Genomic DNA, 22,357 nt, shown 5'->3' with positions numbered 1-22,357 from the left:
AAGTTGTTTATTAGCTGTACATGTTCTCTGGTAGAATTTTTGGGCTGCATATGTGTGTGTGTGTGTGTGTGTGTGTGTGTGTGTGTGTGTGTGTGTGTGTGTATATATATATATATATATATATATATATATATATATATGCAAGCATCCTTGTCCTGTTCCTGATTTTACTGGGATTGCTTCAAGTATCTCTCCATTTAATTTGATATTGGCTCTTGGTTTGCTCTATATTACTTTTATTAAGTTTAGATATGGGCCTTGAATTCCTGATTTCTCCAGTACTTTTAACAAGAAGGGGTGTTGTATTTTGTCAAAGGCTTTTTCAGCATCTAAGGAGCTGATCATTTGATTTTTTTGAGTTTGTTTATATACTGGATTATGTTAATGAATATTCCTATACTGAACCAACCTGGCATTTCTGTGATGAAGCTCTCTTGATTGCTGTGTGTGATGATGGTTTTGATATGATCTTTGATCCAGTTTGCAAGAATTTTATTGAGCATTTTTGCATTGATATTCATAGGAGAAATAGGTCTAAAGTTCTCTTTTATTGTTTGGTCCCTGTGTGGTTTAGGTATTCATAATTCATATAATGAATTAAGTGGTGTTTCATCTGTTTCTATTTTATGGAATAGTTTAAGGAATGTTGGTCTTACCTCTTCTTTGGTAGTCTGGTAGACTTCTGCACTAAAGTCATAAAGCCATCTGGCCCTGTTGCCCTGTTTTCCATTTTTATTTTTGTTTTTGTTTTCATTAAGGGATGTAGACTGGTTTCGATTGTTTACCTGCTCTTGATTTAACTTTTGTATATGGTATCTCTCTAGAAAATTATCCATTTCATCTAGATTTCCCAGTTTTGTTGAGTACAAATTTTGTAGTAGGATCTGATGAAATTCTGAATTTCCTCAGTTTCTTGAGTTATATTTCTCTTTCCATTTCTGATTTTTTTTTTTTTTTGGATACTGCCTCTGGGTCCTTCAGTTAGGTTATTTAGGGGCTTATCTATCTTTTTGATTTTCTCAAAGAACCAGCTTTTGGTTTTGATGATTTTTTTGTATTGCTCTCTTTGTTTCTATTTGGTTGATTTTGGCCCTGAGTTTATTTGTTGCAGTTTACTCTTCTTAAATGTGCTTGATTCTTTTTGTTGTGGGGCTTTCAGTTGTGCTGTTAAGTTGCTATCATAGTGTCTCCAATTTCTTTACCAGAACACTTAGTGCTATGAATTTCCCTTTTTTGGCACTGCTTTCATTATGCCCCCATAAGTTTAGATAGGCCCTGTCATCATTTTCATTGAATTCCTGGAGGTCTTTAATTTCTTTCTTTATTTCTTCCTTAACCAAGTTAAAATTGAGTAGAGGGTTGATCAGTTTATATGTGTATGTGGGCTTTCAGATGTTTTTGTTGTTACTGAAGACCAGCCTTAGTCATTAGTGATCTGATAGGATGGATGGGATAATTTTGATCTTCTTATATTGCTTATATTGGTTGAGGCTTGTTGGTTCTCCCCCCCTCCCCCGGAGCTGGGGACCGAACCCAGGGCCTTGCGCTTCCTAGGCAAGCGCTCTACCACTGAGCTAAATCCCCAACCCCAAGGCTTGTTTTGTGCCCAAATTTATGGTCAATTTTGGAGAAGGTACCATGATGGTGCTGACAATAATGTATATTCTCTTGTTTTAGGGTGAAATGTTCTATAGATATCTGTTTAATCCATTGGTTCAAATCTCTCTTGATCACTATTTCTCTGCTTAGTTTCTGTTTCAGTGACCTATCCATTAGTGAGAGTGGCATGGTAAAGTCTCCAAATATTATGGTATGGGTTTCGATGTGTGTTTTAATCTCTAGTAAAGTTTCTTTTATGAATGTTGGTGATGTTGCATTTTAAGCATAGATGTTCAGAATTGAGACTTTCTCTTGGTGGTTTTGACAAATATGAAGTATTTTACCTCATTTCTCTTGATAATTTTGGTTGAAAGTGAATTTTATTAACTATTATGATGGCAACTTCAGCTATTTCTTGGGTGCATTTGTTTGCAAGAATTTTTCCAGCCTTTTACATTGACATAGTCTCTGTCTTTGTTATTGAGCTGTGTTTCTTGTATGCAGCAAAATGCTGGATCTTCTTTGCATATCCAGTTTGTTATCCCATGTCTGTTTGGAGGGAATTGAGTCTGTTTATATTGAGAGATATTAAAGACATATTATTGTTAGTTCCTGATATGTTTGTTATTGTAGATGGCATTATGTGCATGTGACTCTCTCATTTGGCTTTGTCGTGAAATGGTTAATATCTTGTTTTTCCTTTGGTGTAGGTACTGTCTCTGTGTTGGTGTTTTCCTTTTAGAAGTCTCTGTAGGGGTTGGGGATTTACCTCAGTGGTAGAGCTTGCTTAGCAAGCACAAGGCCCTGGGTTCCTTCCTCAGCTCCTGAAAAAAAAAAAAAAAAAGAAAAAAAAAGAAAAGAATCCTCTGTAGGGCTGGATTGGTAGATAGATATTGCTAAAACTTTTTTCAACCTGGAATATTTTTGTTTCTCCACCTATTTTGATTGAGACTATGTTTGGTATACTAGCTTGGGCTTGCATTTGTGTTCTGCATGACTTCTGTCCAGGCTCTTTTGGCTTTTAGGGTCTGCTGAGAAGTCTGGTTTAATTCTTATAGATTTGCCATTATATGTTACTTGGTCCTTTTCCATTGCAGCTTTTAATATTCTTTCTTTGTTCTGTGTATTTAGTGTTTTAATTATTATGAAAAGAGGGGATGACTTTTTTTCTGGTCCAATTTATTTGATGTTCTATAGGCTTCTTGTACATTTATAGCCATCTCTTTCTTTAGGTTGGTGAAGTTTTGTTTTATGATTTTGATGAAGATATTTTTGGATCCCTTAAACTGTAAATTTTTGCTCAACTCTATTCCTGTTATTCTTAGGTTTTGATTTTTGACTATGTCCTAGATTTCCTGAATGTTTTGCCTAAGGAGTTTTTTTATGTTTTGAACTTTCTTTGACAGCTGTGTCAGTATTTACACAGGTTTCTTCTACACCTGAGATTCTTTCTCCTACCTTTTGTATTCTATTGGTGATGCTTACATTGAAATACTTGACCTCTTTCCCTGGTTTTCCATTTACAAGTTTGCCTCTGTGTGTTTTTTATTATTTCTACTTCCAGTTTTAGGTCTTGACCTGCTTTATGAAATTCCTTCCCTTGTTTGATTGGGTTTCCCTGTATCTCTTTAAGGGAATTATTTGTTTCCTTGTAAAGGGCTTCTACCTGTTTACATGTGTTTTCCTGTATTTCTTTTAGTGAGTTACTTATATCCTCCTTAAAGGACATAGAATTTTAGGACAGTTTTGTGATTTTCAGGTGTGGTGTTGTATCCAGAGTTTACTGTGGTGGGAAAACTAGGTTCTGATAATGCCAAAGTATATTGTTTTTTGTTGCTTATGGTCTTGTGTGGGCATCTCACCATCTGGTTATCTGTGGTGTTAGCTGGTCCTAGTGTCTCTGTCTGGAGCCTGCTTCCTGTGTCCCTGGGTTGCTGCATGTGTCCTAGTAGGCCTGTGGCCTGTCTATAGCACACCTTCTGTGAGGTCTTCAGACTGTGGGGTATCTTATTTGAATCTGGAGTATTATTCTTCAGCAAATCATGGACCATTACAAAATCACTCAACATGTCTTTTTTATTGAACGGCAAAAATATTGCTTTTTCATAATTTTAACATGATTTAAATATCAGTTCTATATTATATAACAAACAAATCAAGAGGATACAAGTATATATAATCATATGTATCATAGATATCATATAATGATAGATACATTAAGAAAGTGATGAGATTAGATAGAATAGATGATATATATAAACAGCATGCATAACATATACTGTAATAGATATTAGAATAGTATAAGCAGACTATAAACACATGATTTAAATTGTTTCTATATGAATGCTTACTCTATTCTTATGTAAAAATTATAGGAAATTACCTGTCTCCCACAAAAAAGAAAACATTTTGCACAAGTAATTACAATGTGATTAAAGAATTTCAAATCATATGTTTTTCCACACAAGTTTTTAAAATTTATATCTTCTTAAAATGTTCATTAATATTTAACACTAATTCAACTTAGTGAGATTATTTTTTGACATGACAAATACAATTTTGTACAAGTTGTAGATTTGAGTACTTCTTGGTTGTTTGTAGAGAACTGTGGCCTTTTCATTTTCTTCCATCGATGTTGGCATGCCAATTCTTCTTGTTGTGTTCAGTTCATCTTTAGGCAGTTATGCTGGTGAGATTTTATAAATGTAACTCTAATATTACTAGGAGATACAATCTCAGCACAACTCCCTGATCATCTGTTTATCACAAACTTTCCACCCACAAGAATAGGTAAGGCAGTTGTTTATACAATATCAATCATAAGCCCTAAAAGCATACCTTCATATAAAATTATATAAAATGAGCAGAGGTACACAGTTAGAAAAATACTTTAATATATACATACACAAACACACATATATATACATACATGTATACAATTTTTAATAACAATTAATGAAAAGGGGCCAAGAATTTGAAAGAAAGCAAGAAGGCAAAATACGTGGGAGGACATGGAGTGGAGGAAAGGAAGATATGTTCCAAGCTCAAAAATTGAGTAAATATAATAATTTATAGTAATACCAAGAGGAAGATCAACAGGTTGTGGGAGATTATATTTGTAATTTAGTGATTGAGACACTGAGACGGAAATGTTGGCATAAGTTCAAAGCCAAAATGGGCTATGCTGTGAATTCCAGCATAGAATGGGCTACAGTATGAGACCTTGTCCTGATCTTCACTTCCACAAAACATATCTCAGTGTCTACTTATGAAATTTGAAATATTTTTCTGCAATTATTTTAAGTGCACCTTATTTTCAACGCTCAATTTTTAAATAGCAATTCCAAGTATTTTTCATATCTCTTGAATTTCATATACTCATTATAAATCCTACCATGAATACTTGGACAATATATGGTTATTAACTTACTGAGCTTACCTTGACTTCTTAGGTAAATAGATGGCTAGATAGAGAAAATAATGGTTCATACAGCAATGTTACTTAGTCATAAAGAAAAATAATATCCTATTATTTAAAAGTACTTGAAACTAGAGGACATTATGCTAATGGAAACCAACTAGGTTATAAAGATACGTTTCCATGTTTCAACATGCAGAAACAAACAACAAAACTATGTAAAACATTAACAATTAGCACAAAAAAAACCAAAACAAACAAAACAAAAACCAAACCAAAATCAATCTGAAAGTTGAGTAGTGATTCCTAAGGTAGAAACATGAGTAAGGAAGGATGTCAGAGGTAATGAATGGAGAAGTGAGTATCTGAAACAGCACGTTCTGTATGTGTTTGAAAATACCATCTTGAATTCCACTCATATATAAAATTAGATGTTGATTTAAATTTTCTTTAATGACTTCTCACACTATTACAATGTTTCATTGGTATTATTATCCCATAACCTAATGAATAGCCTAGTAAGAGCACCAGTGGAAGGGGAAGCCCTTGGTCCTGCCAAGACTGAAACCCAGTGATCGTGATTGTTGGGGGGAGGGTGCTAATGGGGGGAGGATGGGGAGGGGAACACCCACATAGAAGGGGAGGGAGAGGGGTTAGGGGATGTTGCCTGAAAACCGGAAAAGGGAATAAAAATTGAAATGTAAATAAGAAATACCCAGATTAATAAAGATGGAGGAAAAAAAGAAAAAGAAAAGATTACAAAAATAAAATGTAAAAAAAAAAAAAGAATTTACTCTTTTTATTACTGTTTCTCTTGTGAGTGTATTTTATTTTTCTATTTGTCTGGATCTCCATACAATTGGAATGTCATAATTTACCATAAGAGTCACATTTGAATTCTCTGTTTATTTTCCTATTTCTGTGTCTGTCTCTGTCTCTCTCTTTCTCTGACTCTCTGTTTCTCTCTGTGTCTCTCTGTCTCTGTCTGTGTCTCTGTGTCTCTGTCTCTGTCTCTCTCTCTCTCACACACACACACACACACAGATACACACACACAGACACACAAAAAAGGTGTTGAGGTTAATGTTTTGTGGCTGTCAAGATGAAATCCAAGGATGTTTGCGTGCTAGGGAAACTACTGGACACTGTGGAGTATAACATCAAAGTCTAAATTTTACTTTCATTAAAATTTACCTGGACACAAAGTTTGATATGTAATTATTCATTTTTCCTCTACATTTTCTTATATTAATTCACTCCTAATTTTTACTGCTGTGTGTTTTAAGATTAGAATTTTTTTATCTTTATTAACTTGAATATTTCTTATTTACATTTTGGTTGTTATTCCCCTTCCCGGTTTCTGGACCAACATCCCCCTAAACCCTCCCCCTCCCAATCTATATGGGCTTCCCCTCCCCATCCTCCCCCCTTTACCACCCTCCCCCCCCCAACAATCACGATCACTGAGGGTTCAGTCTTGGCAGGACCAAGGGCTTCCCCTTCCACTGGTGCTCTTACTAGGCTATTCATGGCTACCTATGTGGTTGGAGCCCAGGTTGAGTCCATGTATAGCCTTTGGGTGGTGGCTTAGTACCTGGAAGCTCTGGTTGGTTGGCATTGTTGTTCATATGAGGTCCTGAGCCCCTTCAAGCTCTTCCACACCTTTCTCTGTTTCCTTCAACAGGGTTCCCGATCTTAGTTCAGTGGATTGCTGCTCGTATTAGCCTATGTATTTGCTGTATTCTGGCTGTGTCTCTCAGGAGAGATCTACATCTGATTCCTGTCAGCCTGCACTACTTTGTTTCATCCATCTTATCTAGTTTGGTGGCTGTATATGTATGGGCCACACGTGGGGCAGGCTCTGAATGAGGGTTCCTTCTGCCTCTGTTCTAAACTTTGCCTCCCTATTTCCTGCCAAGGGTTTTCTTGTTCCCCTTTTAAAGAAGGAATGAAGCATTCGCATTTTTGTCATCCTTCTTGAGTTTCATGTGTTCTGTGCATCTGGGGTAAGTCATGCATATGGGCTATTAGCCACTTATCAATGAGTGCATACCATGAGTGCTTTTCTGTGATTGGGTTACCTCACTCAGGATGATATTTTCCAGTTCCATCCACTTGCCTATGAATTTCATAAAGTCATTGTTTTTGATAGCTAAATCATATTCCATTGTATAAACGTACCATATTTTCTGTATCCATTCGTCTGTTGAAGGGCATCTGGGTTCTATCCAGCTTCTGGCTATTAAATAAGGCTGCTATGAACATAGTGGAGCATGTGTCTTTGTTATATGTTGGGGCATCTTTGGATATATGCCCAAGAGTGGTATAGCTGGGTCCTCAGGTATTTCAATGTCCAATTTTCTGAGGAACCTCCAGATTGATTTCCAGAATGGTTGTACCAATTGGCAGTCCCACCAGCAATGGAGGAGTGTTCCTCTTTCTCCCCATCCTCGCCAGCATTTGATATCACCTGAGTTTTTGATCTTAGCCATTCTCACTGGTGTAAGGTAAAATCTCAAGATTTGTTTTGATTTGCATTTCCCTTATGACTAAATATGTTCAACATTTCTTTAGGTGTTTCTCAGCCATACAGCATTCCTCAGCTGTGAATTCTTAGTTTAGCTCGGAAACCCATTTTTAATAGGGCTATTGCTCTCCCTGTGGTCTAACTTCTTGAGTTCTTTGTATATTTTGGATATAAGCCCTCTATCTGTTGTAGGATTGGTAAAGATCTTTTCCCACTCTGTTGGATGCCATTTTGTCCTAACAACAGTGTCCTTTGCCTTACAGAAGCTTTGCAGTTTTATGAGATCCCATTTGTCGATTATTGATCTTAGAGCATAGGCCATTGGTGTTTTGTTCAGGAAATTTTCTCCATTACCCGTGTGTTCGAGATGCTTCATCACCTCTTATTCTATTAGTTTGAGTGTATCAGGTTTGATGTGGAGGTCCTTGATCCACTTGGACTTAAGCTTTGTACAGGGTGATAAGCATGGATCGATCTGCATTCTTCTACATGTTGACCTCCAATTGAACCATCACCCTTTGTTGAAAATGCTATCTTTTTTCCATTTGATGGTTTTGGCTCCTTTGTCAAAAATCAAGTGCCCATAGGTGTGTGGGTTCATTTCTGGGTCTTCAATTCTGTTCCATTGGTCTATCTGTCTGTCTCTGTACCAATACCATGCAGTTTTTATCACTATTGCTCTGTAATACTGCTTGAGTTCAGGGATAGTGATTCCCCCTGAAGTCCTTTTATTGTTGAGGATAGTTTTAGCTATCCTGGGTTTTTTGTTATTCCAGATGAATTTGCAAATTATTCTGTCTAACTCTCTGAAGAATTGGATTGGTATTTTCATGGGGTTTGCACTGAATCTGTAGATCGCTTTTGGTAAAATGGCCATTTTACTATGTTAATCCTGCCAATCCATGAGCATGGGAGATCTTTCCATCTTCTGACGTCTTCTTCAATTTCCTTCTTCAGTGTCTTGTAGTTCTTATTGTACAGATCTTTTACTTGCTTGGATAAAGTCACACTGTGATATTTTATATTATTTGGGTTTATTATGAAGGGTGTTGTTTCACTAATTTCTTTCTCAGCTTGTTTCTCTTTTGTGTAGAGGAAGGCTACTGATTTATTTGAGTTAATTTTATACCGAACCACTTTGCTGAAGGTGTTTATCAGGTTTAGAAGTTCTCTGGTGGAACTTTTGGGATTGCTTAAATATACTATCATATCATCTGCAAATAGTGACATTTTGACTTTTTCTTTTCCAATCTGTATTCTCTTGATCTAATTTTGTTGTCTGATTGCTCTGGCTAGAACTTTAAGAACTATATTGAATAAGTAGGGAGAGAATGGGCAGCCTTGCCTAGTCCCTGATTTTAGTGGGATTGCTTCAAGTTTCTCTCCATTTAGTTTAATGTTAGCTACTAGTTTGCTGTATATGACTTTTAGTATGTTTAGGTATGGGCCTTGAATTCCTATTCTTTCCCGGACTTTTATCATGAAGGGATGTTGAATTTTGTCAAATGGTTTCTCAGCATCTAAGGAAATGATCATGTGGTTTTGTTCTTTCAGTTTGTTTATATAATGAATTCCGTTGATGGTTTTCCATATATTAAACCATCCTTGCATGTTTGGGATGAAGACTACTTGATCATAGTGAATGATTGTTTGGATGTGCTTCTAGATTCGGTTTGCCAGAATTTTATTGAGTATTTTTGTGTCTATATTCATAAGGGAAATTGGTCTGAGGTTCTCTTTCTTTGTTCGGTCTTTGTGTGGTTTAGGTAAAAGAGTAATTGTGGCTTTATAGAAGGAATTCGGTAGCGCTCCGTCTGTTTCAGTTTTGCGGAATAGTTTGGATGGTATTGGTATGAGGTCTTCTATGAAGTTCTGATAAAATTCTGCACAGAACGTGTCTGGAACTTGGCTCTTTTTGGTTGGGAGACCTTTAATGACTGCCTCTATTTCATTAAGACTTATGGCATTTTTTAAATGGTTTATCTGTTCCTGACTTAACTTCGATACCAGGTATATGTCTAGGAAATTGTCCATTTCCTGCAGATTTTCAATTTTGATGAATGTAGGCTTTTGTAGTAGGATCTCATGATTTTTTGAATTTCCTCTGATTCCATAATTATGTCTCCCTTTTCATTTCTCATTTTGTTAATTTGGACACACTCTCTGTGTCCTCTCATTAGTCTGTCTAAGGGTTTATCTATCTTGTTGACTTTCTCAAAGAACCAACTTTTGGTTCTGTTGATTCTTTCTATGGTCCTTTTTGTTTCTACTTGGTTGATTTCAGCTTTGAGTTTGGTTATTTTCTGCCTTCTATTCCTCCTGTGTGTATTTCCTTCTTTTTGTTCTAGAGCTTTTAGGTGTGCTGTCAAGCTGCTGACATATGCTCTCTCCTGTTTCTTTCTGCAGGCACTCAGAGCTATGAGTTTTCCTCTTTGCACAGCTTTCATTGTGTCCCATAAGTTTGGATATGTTGTACCTTCATTTTCATTAAATTCTAAGAACTCTGTAATTTCTTTCTTTATTTCTTCCTTGACCAGGTTATCATTGAGTAGAGCATTGTTCAACTTCCACTTATATGTGGGCATTCTTCCCTTATTGTTATTGAAGACCAGCTTTAGTCCATGATGGTTTGATGGGAGGCATGGGATTATTTCTATCTTTCTGTATCTGTTGAGGCCTGTTTTATGACCAATTATATGGTCAATTTTGGAGAAAGTACCATGAGGTGGTGAGAAGAAGGTATATCCTTTTGCTTTAGGATAGAATATTCTATAAATATCTGTTAAGTCCATTTGGTTCATGACATCTCTTAGTCTGTCTACGTCTCTGTTTAATTTCTGTTTCCATGATCTGTCCATTGATGAGAGTGGGATGTTGAAATCTACTATTATTGTGTGAGGTGCAATGTGTGCTTTGAGCTTTAGTAAGGTTTCTTTTACGTATGTAGGTGCCCTTGTATTTGGTGCATAGACATTTAGGATTGAGATCTTGAAAATAAATTTAATTCTTTCCATAATCTTTATATTTTTACTCTATATTTCTGTACAGTTAGTTCAATCAGGTAACTGATGGGAAAACTTTTTATCTTTCAGGGAATGTGCTGACTCATAGCATACATTTATGAAATATGAACAATTCTATGATTCTGTTTTTGGCCCCTTTTTAAAAACTGTATAACATTTTACTCTCCAATGTGGTTTTCTTTTCTTTCAATATTTTTGCATTAACACTATGTATGTATGTATGTATGTATGTATGTATGTATGTATCTATCTATCTATCTATCTATCTATCTATCTATCTATCTATCCATGTCTACATATTGGCTTTCTTCTGCTTTCTACTTTCTATCTTCTTTTCCTGGAAATTAAATATTTTCTGAAAATATGCTTTGAATGTAACAGAAAGATATAATTTATACAAAAGTAAAAACCATATATGCCATATATCTGTGTTCTTATGTACACAGAAAATGTAAATATTCTCTATTGCATTTGATGCATGTCAATGATTGTACTGACAAATTGATAGACACATACCTATTTTTTTTAAGAAATAACATTAATAATATTGGGAATTAAACTTACCCCAAATAGAAACTGCAAACTACCTTTTAAAAAGTATATGTTGTAAATCCGATTTCCATGTACTTCCATTTTTTTCCTAACCTACTTTTAAAGTTTTCAAATTTTTCAATTGTATTTTCTTCAACACATTCAAAAAGCTTTCTTCTTCTGAAATGTTCTCTCTAAAATTGGGAGAGTAATTTTCTTTAGTAAGCAGAAAATTGGTACCAGTCTGTGCACTGAAACAAGGTATGCCCTGAAGGCAGCAGTAACTGTATGTTCAGCTAATATGCCATTAAGTAAAAGTGTTCAAGTTTACTTTTGCCTCCACTCTTCTCCCTCTCATAGCTTCAATCACTTGTTTTATCTCTTTTAATATTCACTGTAATGGGCTATTAAATTGGATCCTTTTACTTAACTTTCATAAAGTTTTTTATAGGCCTATTTGTACAGGTGAGAGTAATTAGGAATCGCCAGTCTCCAATCAGCAATTAGCTCCAATTAAGGCTTACCAGCTGCTCTGTCTTGCCTATGCTGGCTTCCTTCAGCTGTTTCCATTGCCAGAGCTGGATCACAAGTCAAGATAAAAATTGAACGATCATTCATATCTCATCACTCTGATGTACAAACTTTGTGATTACACCATACCTCCGATTTTCAGAGCTAATTGTGCATTTTGTGTGCTCGCAAATGCATGCAGCTGTAGAACCCTCACTATCCAGGTGTTAGCACGAGGGAAGGAAGTATCTATTTTAGTGTGCTGGAAAAAAACCTCATACAAAAAAATTCAAAGACAAAGGTCAAAACTTTCATAATTTAACAAGTAAGTTAAAAACAATAAACATTATTTCTGAGTTACTAATGAAAATATCCCACAGCAAACAATTTGTTAATTTTTTGTTATTGTGACAAAATATCTAGGAAAATCAACATAAACTAGGGAAGTATTGACTTGGGTCAGTGTTTTAGAGTTTCAGCCCATTGTGAAGTAGTTTTGTTGGTTGATTTTGCTTAGCCATTATGTCATGGTAGCTACTTAGAGTAGAGCAAAATATAGACTTCATGGAAACGTGGAAGCAGAGAGAAGGAGAGGGAGGAGGCTGATTCCTAACATGTAAAGGGCACATGTTCGTGAATGCTACGCTCTCTCCAGCTAGGCCTCATCTCACAGAAGTCTATTCCTTTTCATCAGCAACTAGTCTTCAGTGAATATGTGGGTCTTTGGGAGATATTTACAAATCATAGCACTGAATTTCATATATATAAACCCCAAGTTCCTGTACAAAAGCAAATCATCACAATAAAAAATAATGTAAACATAATAATCAGTCACTATTTTATTGTTATCAAGTAAGCACACTAGCAGAAAGATAAAAGACAAAGAATGATAGATAAAAGAAAGCAGGAAATCAGTACACATCTGCGGACTAGTCCCGCTGCATTTAAATGGCTTTGCTTCCTTGTGTCCTCTGTGTCCATTGACTCTTACACTCTTTCTGCCTCTGTTTCTGCACTTTCCTGAGGCCTGAGAGGAGAGATTTGATGGAGACATGTAATTTTAGGCCTACATTTTATTTTACACATTGTAAAAATATGATATAAATATATATTCCTATTAATATATGATTATAAAATATAAAAGTACAAATATAAATAGATCAATAAATAATAAAACCCAAACTACTAAACAACTGATTTTAAATTGAAATAATTAATAAGGACTTGTTAAATCACCACTAGTGTAATCATCTGACAATAATGTAAAGAATCTTTATTGACTTTGTTGTGATCTTTACTAATAAAGTATAATATAGGCAAAAGTATATAGAGAAAGTATACTGAAAATAAGGTTCAATACACTTTAAAAATTTCATATTTTTTAATATTATTTTCAATATTTATTTGTTTAAATTCACACAAAGTACCTACAGCTAAAAAGGTTTAAATAAAATAACCAAAATTAAAGAATGTAAGCATCTGAAATGAAGGTATTTGTAAATATTAAACATTTGCTAACACATAGTTGTGGTGAAAAATTGTAGTCCATTTCTTTTTCTCTGTGCTCTAAAGAGGAATAATTCATGTGCTGAGTTTAAGGCTGTGATTACCAATATTACTTACTTATCTGTTGCTATGCAAAAAAATACTCTGATAGAAACCACTTAAGGAAAACAGGATTCATTTTAACCTCTTTATGATTTTTATTATAAGTAATTAAATATTTAAAAAATAGATTGCCAAAATATTGACCCCACAATATAGTCACCAATGTGTGGCAAAGTCAACAAAAAGAAGAGGAATGGTCTTTTTCACACATGGTGAATATTACCTGTACAAAGGCATCCTGCAATGTGTATAAGTCCATGGTAGGAATTGAAGTTAGGGACTCACATGTAGAAAAGTACTCCTTTACCATTGAGCTGTATTCTCAGGCTCAGTCTCACATTTTTAGTACACACACAAACACACACACAGGCACACCCACACCCACACCCACACACACACACACACACACACACACACACACACACCAAACACACATATACAAGAACAACTAAAATGTCTGTGGTAGCTTAAATATTAAATGTCCCCACAGTCTTTTATATTTGACCAGTATGTCCTCAGTTCATGGTGTCTTCATGAAAACCTATATTAGAACCTCTGGGAGGTAGAACCCTGCATCACTGGAGACAGCTGTGAAGATTTACAGCTCAACCTCAACCTCTTTTTATTCTAAGCCAACTTCTATGAAAGAAAAAACAGTTTCCTCTTCCTTTACCAATTCTCCTCTGACTCCTTTCATGCCTTTCTTCCATGATTAATTCTAGCCCTTGTGAAACCATTTGAGTCTTATTGGATGAAAACAAACAAACAAACAAACAAACAAAAAAGTACACAGAAAAACCCATGCCCAGAAGTACTTTCTCAAGTCCATGGCTTTTTTTGAGATTCTATGTCTCATAATATTTTTGTTAGAACTTGAATTCATTTCTTTGTTTCTTTGTTTCTTTGTTTCTTTCTTTCTTTCTTTCTTTCTTTCTTTCTTTCTTTCTTTCTTTCTTCCTTCCTTTTTCCTCCTTACTGTACTTTCTTGTATATATTATGGCTTCCACTTTGTATTTCCCTGTTTCTGTGTATATATCTGCATCTATGTGTGTTTCATGTTCTTTATTCCCCACCCGCCCTAGTTTCCTTTGTCCTCTTCATCTGTTTACTTGTTTTTATTATAATATAATAGATTATTTTTAGATGCCAGTTCTGTTTTGTCTGTTTGTTTTTGTTGTATAATATTGTATTATATTTTTAGGTGCCTTTTGTTTTCTAACAAGAAATAGAAACAATGTGTCAATTTGATGGGTGGGAAGTTGCAGGGGTTCTAGAAGGATTTGGTTAAGGAGGAAATATGATCAGAGTATATTTTCCAAAAAAAATTAACTTTCAATATAAGAAGATAAAAAGGAAAATTAATAAAGGTGCACTTTGCATTTCAGGCCAGTGCCATGATACAGAGTGCCAGCACTGTAAAGATTAAGCTATACAGCATTACTCATTAAGTGGATAGAAGTAGTCACAGCTGGTTTTGGTTTGGATAACAAACTCCAACTTCTACTTTTATCACTAAAATTTTATATTTTCTATTTATCGTCACTGTCAGTAACTTTACTGGATAAATTATAATGTTTGTAACAAATAGGCAATTTTACAAAAATGTTTGTAATAAAGATCTTTTCACAGATTCAGCAAATCCTCATGTTTCCCATTAACTAAATCTAATTCTGACAATTGTTTCCTAACCAAGTATATTATATTTAAATAATTTAACACTACTTATACGAACTGATTTTTCTTTCAACATTTTAGAGGAAATGCTGTCATATCAATAGATTTGGGGACTGAATTTCTGAATGACTACAGGTTATTAAGGATTCTACTGAAACTCCAAATCAACCCTAAACTCTCTTCTGGTGTCCCCTCTTTACATAATTAATAGATAGTCATTTAAAATTGTTATGTGAATATAAAATTATTCATGGAGAAAATACTATCATGATTGTGAGAAAGTGATTCTCAAGCAACTGCACATCACTGGGAAATGTACAAGAATTGCAGCATTTTATTCTGGTCCAATCTGCTGGTGATGAGAATTGGTCTCCTCTGCTGCTACCAGTGGCGCCTTGAGAATAACGGAAGCACATTTACACTGAGGTTATTTATTCAAGCCTATGTAAACTTATGCACAGATCAAGAATAATGCACAATAATCTAAAACAATGTAAGCCAAGTTATTATGAAATTATTCATCAATTGTGTAGTGTAATGTCATGTACAATGAAATAATGACCCATCTGAAATTATTAAGACATTTCCTATGATTACTGGTTCACACAGTGGTTGGATATGTTCCATTTCTAAAGGAAATATTATAGGAAGATATAAACTTTTCTTTAGAAAAACCAAAGACACCGGAAATTTGGCCAGAAAAAAAAAATGAGAGTAGCTTTACGAGAAAAGAGAGGCTCTCTCGGAGATGCTTGGCAGTAGTAGACTTGCTATGCAAAACAATGCAGCAAACTACTGGAACTCAGTTCCCTCTTGATTTCCAAAGAGCATGGGTAGCAAAACAGAACATAATGATTATCATTTTCAACATGAAAGCAGGGTGCTTGTCCGTGCTTGTCAGGGTAATTAGAGCTCCGAATCGTAACAAGGAGTAAGTAGAGTGATATAGATAAAATATTGAAAGAAAAATAAAACAGAAGATGCCAGCCCATAATTCTAGATCCAGTTGAAACACCCTTCAATGTAGAGGAAGCAAAATACTGTCTCAGTCAGGCTAAATAGAATAAAATGAAATAAAAATCAAGTAAAGTATGAAAACAAACAAAACGGGATATTTATCATTAACAGAAATACTCTGCAGTAGATTTAAAATAAACATTCAAAAAATGACATGGAATAGAATTCAAGACTGCAAATACAAGTTAAAATTATGATAGAGAAAAAACAGAAAATAAGTCTGATTTGCTAATTGGTCTGAAAATAGTAGGGTAAATCAGAAGTCATGATTTGTTAAGTACTTGTGACATGATTATTCTAATCAGTAATAGAAATTTCTTAAAGAAGTAACAGTAGTGTAAGTACTCCTCACCATACACATGTGTAGAGACATCATGTCATATAAAGTATATTTAAGTTAATTAAAATGTATACTTATACCCGAGGGAAGACACTGAAAAAAGCAATAAAATAAACACACAAAGTATATATGCATAGAATAGATGAAGTGTGAGAAAATTAAAATAAGGTAAGGCACATATCAGGAAAGAGAAAAATATGAAAAGTAATGGAAAGAATAAAGTTAAAATATCACTTAGAGCAATAAATATCAAATTAACCCAAGGAATGCATCACATGTGTAAGTATTCTACCTTTAAAAAGAGTATTAAAATATATTTAAAAGCTCTTAGCCGTATGTTTGTATATAAGTGCTTTAAAATTTAAAGATTCAGATATTTAAAATGTAAGGAGATGCAGAGACGTAAAATGCACAACACTTGTCAATCAAAAAAGTCGTTTTTGTTAAAGCAGACACAAAAGACTTCAAAATGTAGAATGTTTTGAGTAGTAAAAGAAGGGAATTAACAAATTTAAAAGAGGTAAATTCTAGAATGAATATACATTGCAAAATATGTCAGTCAATACTGGTAAGACTTGGTGGTCCATGCCTGTAATCACAAAACATGGGAGAAAAAGGCAAGAGCATTGAATTCCTTCCTTGATGTAGCTATAATAGGATTCCAAGGCCAGAATAGATTACAAAGTAAGACACAGTTTTCAAAAATCAAAAACCATCCAAGCAAACTGGATTGGAATTGAGTAGAGCACTTCAAACCAGATGAAAGGGAGTAATGAAAAATTACCAGCTGAGGACCCAGAAGACAAATGAAGGAATCAGAAATAAATAGTCAATTTGAGTAAGTACTGGTTAACGTAACATTAACTTGTAACCCACATGATAAATAAAATCCATAAATCCATGCTGATTTAAATAAATTATTGCTAAATAAATAAATATATGAGAAGTTGCAAATTTATATTACAATAATTATGTTATGTTTTATTGCTTAAGCACCACCTAGAAGGAGCTGATATATAATCTTTGATTCCTTGTGTGTAACTTGGTATAATAGCCTTTTCAAATTGTGCAGTATATAAGCCAGAAGAAAAAAAATAAGAAGACAGAAAAACTCTGAGGAAAACCTGACAAGCATTTCTTTTGCAAGGTGATCAAACTTAACATCAACAATGGCAAGTCTCTAAAATGTCTACAAAATATCTATCATGTTCTCTTCAAAACTGTCAACATTATAAACAACAAGGAAAATCAGAGAAGCTGTCAGAGATGAAAAGAGTCTGGGGAGTATTCACAAATTTAATATGACATCTGCTGTGGAATTCAGCAATAAAGATAAACATTAGGTAAAATTTAATGGTGGATAAAAAATCAGAATAATTTATGTACTTTGATTAAGAAAAATATACAAGTAAATTTTCATTAAGTATATTAAATTAATCAAATGACCATACATGGTGAGAAAAACCATCTTGGTATAGGGCTTCTGATAACTTTCTGGGCTGTTTAAATTGTTTGAAATTTTTAGAAAATGCTTACACCATTTAAAACCTATGATTATTCTCATGAAAAAAAACTATGTGTTAAAGACCTACGTGACATTTAAAGTTTCTCTTTAAGTGGTATTCCAAATGAATTTTAAAGCACCATCAAAACAATATTTCACCAAAGCAGGGGCATTTTTTCTCATTATCTTTTAATTAACTTTTGCAGAAATATAACTAGGAACAAGTCCAAATGGCTGCTTTAACAATGCAACAATATGTAATAAATGATTAATACTTTTTTCCTCTGCTATACTGCACTGTTCCACATGTGCAGAATTGGTGTAGAAAAATGTTATGCTGACAACATGCTTACAGTTTAAAATTAATTGTGGCCAAAAGGATTACTTCGTATTAAAATTATAAAATGTATTAGTATAATTATACTGATATATGTATAAATAGAAAATAGGATTGCCATATAATCTTGCGATCTTCCTTCTGGATATAACCTAAAGGATTTGAAGTCAATTTCTCAGAGAAATAACTCCAGAGATCTATTTACTGTAGTGCTATTGACAATAGTCCAAGTATGAAATTAATTCCAATGCCCAAAAATACATGCTCAGATAAAAAATGTGGTACAAGTACACAGTGAAATATTAGTAGGCCAAAACAAAGGCCATTTTCTGTGTTTGTCAAGAAAATACATCAAATTGGAGAACCCTACATACATGAAATTACTAGGCACAGACAGAACCTCGAATTTTTGTTCATAAGACAACACAAATGTCATAGAAGCAGACCAGCAAGAAGAGACTGAGACAAATGGAGAAGTATGTGTGACAGATTAAAAAAAAAGGAGAGATTCTTTTGAGATGAATGTGTACTTCATAACACTGTGAATATTGAAGTTGTAAAGTTTTTTCCTAAACATTTGCAGTTAAAGAAATATTACTATTTAAGATAATTAAACACAATGTGTTCATAAATCAGAATATCAATTTCGTCTCAACAATGAATATATAGCTATAAATTGTTAATGTAGACTAAATATTTTAAAACATTTAATAATGATGCCATGCTTCGAAAACACTCTCAGGAGTGTATGAAAAGGTTAATGTCCATGATGTAAGACACCATCACAAGGCAGTAGGTAGATGTTTTATTTATTTTTGACTGTGAATCCAGTGATACTGTTAGAAGTTTTCACTGATTTTCTTCAATATCTATCTGTTTTTTTTTATTAACTTGAGTATTTCTTATATACATTTCGAGTGTTATTCCCTTTCCCGGTTTCCGGGCAAACATCCCCCTCCCCCTCCCATTTTTTATGGGTGTTCCCCTCCCCATCCTCCCCCCCCTTGTTACCCTCCCCCCAACAATCTAGTTCCCTGGGGGTTCAGTCTTAGCAGGACCCAGGGCTTCCCCTTCCTTTATTCTCATAAGATACACATTCATTGAAGTTTATAATCATTAATTTTTCATAGTGAAAAATTATATGAACATATGCCTGAGGTCATAATCTCATATTGAATGGGAAAGTAAACTTGTATTCATAAAAAGGTGCAACCATGCTTTAAGACAAATAAAAGTAATTGCTTTTTATGAGTAATGTTTTCATTTGCAGTTGTTTCATGTGTGAACATGTTGTGTGTGTCCATGTGGATTATAAGGAAAGTTTATTTTCCACCACTGAAAAGACTCTAAGATAACAACCTAAATTTTAAACCCCTTTTAACACGTCATACTTCCTGGTTATTGGGATCTGCTTAAATTTTCTTAAGAAATTACATATTTTCCTGATAATACCTCATTATGCTTTTATACTCTAAAAGTTATATGCTAATTCATGGTTGGAGAACCACATTAGTTTACTGTAAAATAGATTGTATATATTAAATTATCTTGCAATGCACAAATATTTATGTTTTTGCTCATATCTATTGGATATTTTGAACTCCAATAGTGGTGTTTGTAGAAGAATAATTAAGTAAACAGCATTTTTAAAAATCACAAGATTTATTTTAAAATATTGTATGCTAACATATGAAAAATTTAATGTTTATTTTTCAAAACTTCAGTATCTTCTTCATAAAATACATATAGTTCAAAGCTACTTAGAAATGCATTGTCTTTTATAAATAAGGCTGCTATGAACATAGTGGAGCACGTGTCTTTGCTATATGTTGGGGCATCTTTTGGATATATGCCCAAAAGAGGTATAGCTGGGTCCTCAGGTAGTTCAATGTCCAATTTTCTGAGGAACCTCCAGACTGATTTCCAGAATGGTTGTATCAGGCTACAATCCCTCCAAAAATGGAAGAGTGTTCCTCTTTCTCCACATCCTCGCCAGCAATTGCTGTCACCTGAGTTTTTGAGCTTAGTCATTTTCACTGGTGTGAGGTGAAATCTCAGGTTTGTTTTGATTTGCATTTCCCTTATGACTAAAGATGTTGAACATTTCTTTGGATGTTTCTCAGCCATTCGGCATTCCTCAGCTGTGAATTCTTTGTTTAGCTCTGAACCCAATTTTTTAATAGCATTATTTGTCTCCCTGCAGTCTAACTTCTAGAGTTCTTTGTATATTTTTGATATAAGCCCTCTATAATTTGTAGGATTGGTAAAGATCTTTTCCCAATCTGTTGGTTGCCATTTTGTCCTAACAACAGTGTCCTTTGCCTTACAGAAGCTTTGCAGTTTTATGAGATCCCATTTGTCGATTGTTGATCTTAGAGCATAAGCCATTGGTGTTTTGTTCAGGAAATTTTCTCCAGTGCAAATGTGTTCAAGACTGTTCCCCAATTTTTCTTCTGTTAGTTTGAGTGTATCTTCTTTGATGTGGAGGTCCTTGATCCACTTGGACTTAAGCTTTGTACAGGTGATAAGAATGGATCAATCTGCATTTTTCTACATGCTGACCTCCAGTTGACCCAGCTCCATTTGCTGAAAATGCTATCTTTTTTCCATTGGATGGTTTTGGCACCTTTGTCAAAATTCAAGTGACCATAGATGTGTGTGTTCATTTCTGGGTCTTCAATTCTATTCCACTGGTCTATCTGTCTGTCTCTGTACCAATGCCATGCAGTTTTTATCACTATTGCTCTGTAATACTTCTTCAGTTCAGGGATAGTGATTCCCCTGGAAGTCGTTTTACTGTTGAGGATAGTTTTAGCTATCCTGGGATTTTTGTTATTCCAGATGAATTTGCAAATTGTTCTGTCTAATTCTCTGAAGAATTGGATTGGTATTTTGATGGGGATTGCATTGAATCTGTAGATCGCTTTTGGTAAAATGGCCATTTTAATGGCAATTACTATATTAATCCTGTTAATCCGTAAGCGTGAGAGATCTTTCCATCTTCTGAGATCTTCTTCAATTTCTTTCTTCAGAGGCTTGAAGTTCTTATCATACAGATCTTTCCCTTGGTTGGTTAAAGTCACACTGAGGTATTTTATATTATTTGAGACTATTATGAAGTGTGTTGTTTCACTAATTTCTTTCTCAGCTTGTTTCACTTTTATGTAGAGGAATGCTACCAATTTATTTGAGTTAATTTTATACCCACCCACATTACTGAAGGTGTTTATCTTGTTTAGTAGTTCTCTGGTGGAACTTTTGGGATCACTTAAATACGCTATTATATCATGTCCATAGGAGCCTTATTTATAATAGCCAGAAGCTGGAATGAACCCAGATGCCCTTCAACAGAGGAATGGATACAGAAAATGTGGTACATCTACACAATGGAATATTACTCAGCTATCAAAAACAATGACTTTTTGAAATTCATAGGCAAATGGATGGAATTGGAAAATATCTTCCTGAGTGAGGTAACCCAATCACTAAAAAACACACATGGTATTCACTCATTGATAAGTGCATATTAGCCCAAATGCTCGAATTACCCTAGATTCACAGAACCCATGAAACTCAAGAAGGATGACCAAACTGCAAATGCTTCACTCCTTCTTTAAAAGGGGAACAAGAATACCCTTGGGAGGGAATAGGGAGGCAATGTTTAGAACAGAGGAAGAAGGAACCCTCATTCAGAGCCTGCCCCACATGTGGCCCATACATATACAGCCACCAAAATAGATAAGATGGATGAAGGGAAGAAGCATAGGCGTACAGGAACCAGATGTGATCTCTCCTGAGAGACACAGCCAGAATACAACAAATATATAGGCGAGTGCCATCATTAAACCACTGAAGTGAGAATGGGACTCCCGTTGAAGGAATCAGAGAAAGAACTAAAAGAGCTTGAAGGGGCTTGAGACCACATATGAAAAGCAATAGCAACCAACCAGAGTTTTCAGGGACTAAGCCACTAACTAAAGACTATACGTGGAGTGACCCTGGGCTCCATAGGTAGCAATGAATAGCCTAGTAAGAACACCAGTGGAAGGAAAGCCCTTGGTCCTGGCAAGACTGAACCGCCTGTGAACGTGATTGTTTGGGGGAGGGCAGAAATGGGGGGAGGATAGGGAAGGGAACACCCATAGAAAAGGGGAGCAGGAGGGGCTAGGGGGGTGTTGGCCTGGAAACAGGGAAAGGGAATAACAATCAAAATGTAAATAAGAAATACTCAAGTTAATAAAGATGAAAAAAAAAAAAACAAAAAGAAAT

The 22,357-nt window shown here is 34.6% G+C and overlaps 1 long non-coding RNA gene across 3 annotated transcripts in view; it reads right to left on the bottom strand.

Moving 5' to 3' along the window:
* The window catches only part of LOC120096272 (uncharacterized), a 139,611-nt gene that overhangs the window by 17,651 nt on the left and 99,603 nt on the right, over nucleotides 1-22,357 (bottom strand). For 2 of the 3 annotated variants that reach the window (XR_005492528.2, XR_005492527.2), the window contains one exon: nucleotides 12,433-12,635. The exons of the other annotated variant lie outside the window; for it this stretch is intronic. This is a non-coding gene — a long non-coding RNA (uncharacterized LOC120096272). Of the gene's footprint in view, nucleotides 1-12,432; nucleotides 12,636-22,357 lie in introns of those variants that run through there. 3 annotated transcript variants of the gene reach the window in all.

This window comes from Rattus norvegicus, chromosome 13, assembly GCF_036323735.1.
Source record: "Rattus norvegicus strain BN/NHsdMcwi chromosome 13, GRCr8, whole genome shotgun sequence".
NCBI lineage: Eukaryota > Metazoa > Chordata > Mammalia > Rodentia > Muridae > Rattus > Rattus norvegicus.
The sequence above is the reverse complement of the archived record's forward strand: the minus strand, read 5'-3'. Positions and strand labels throughout refer to the sequence as shown.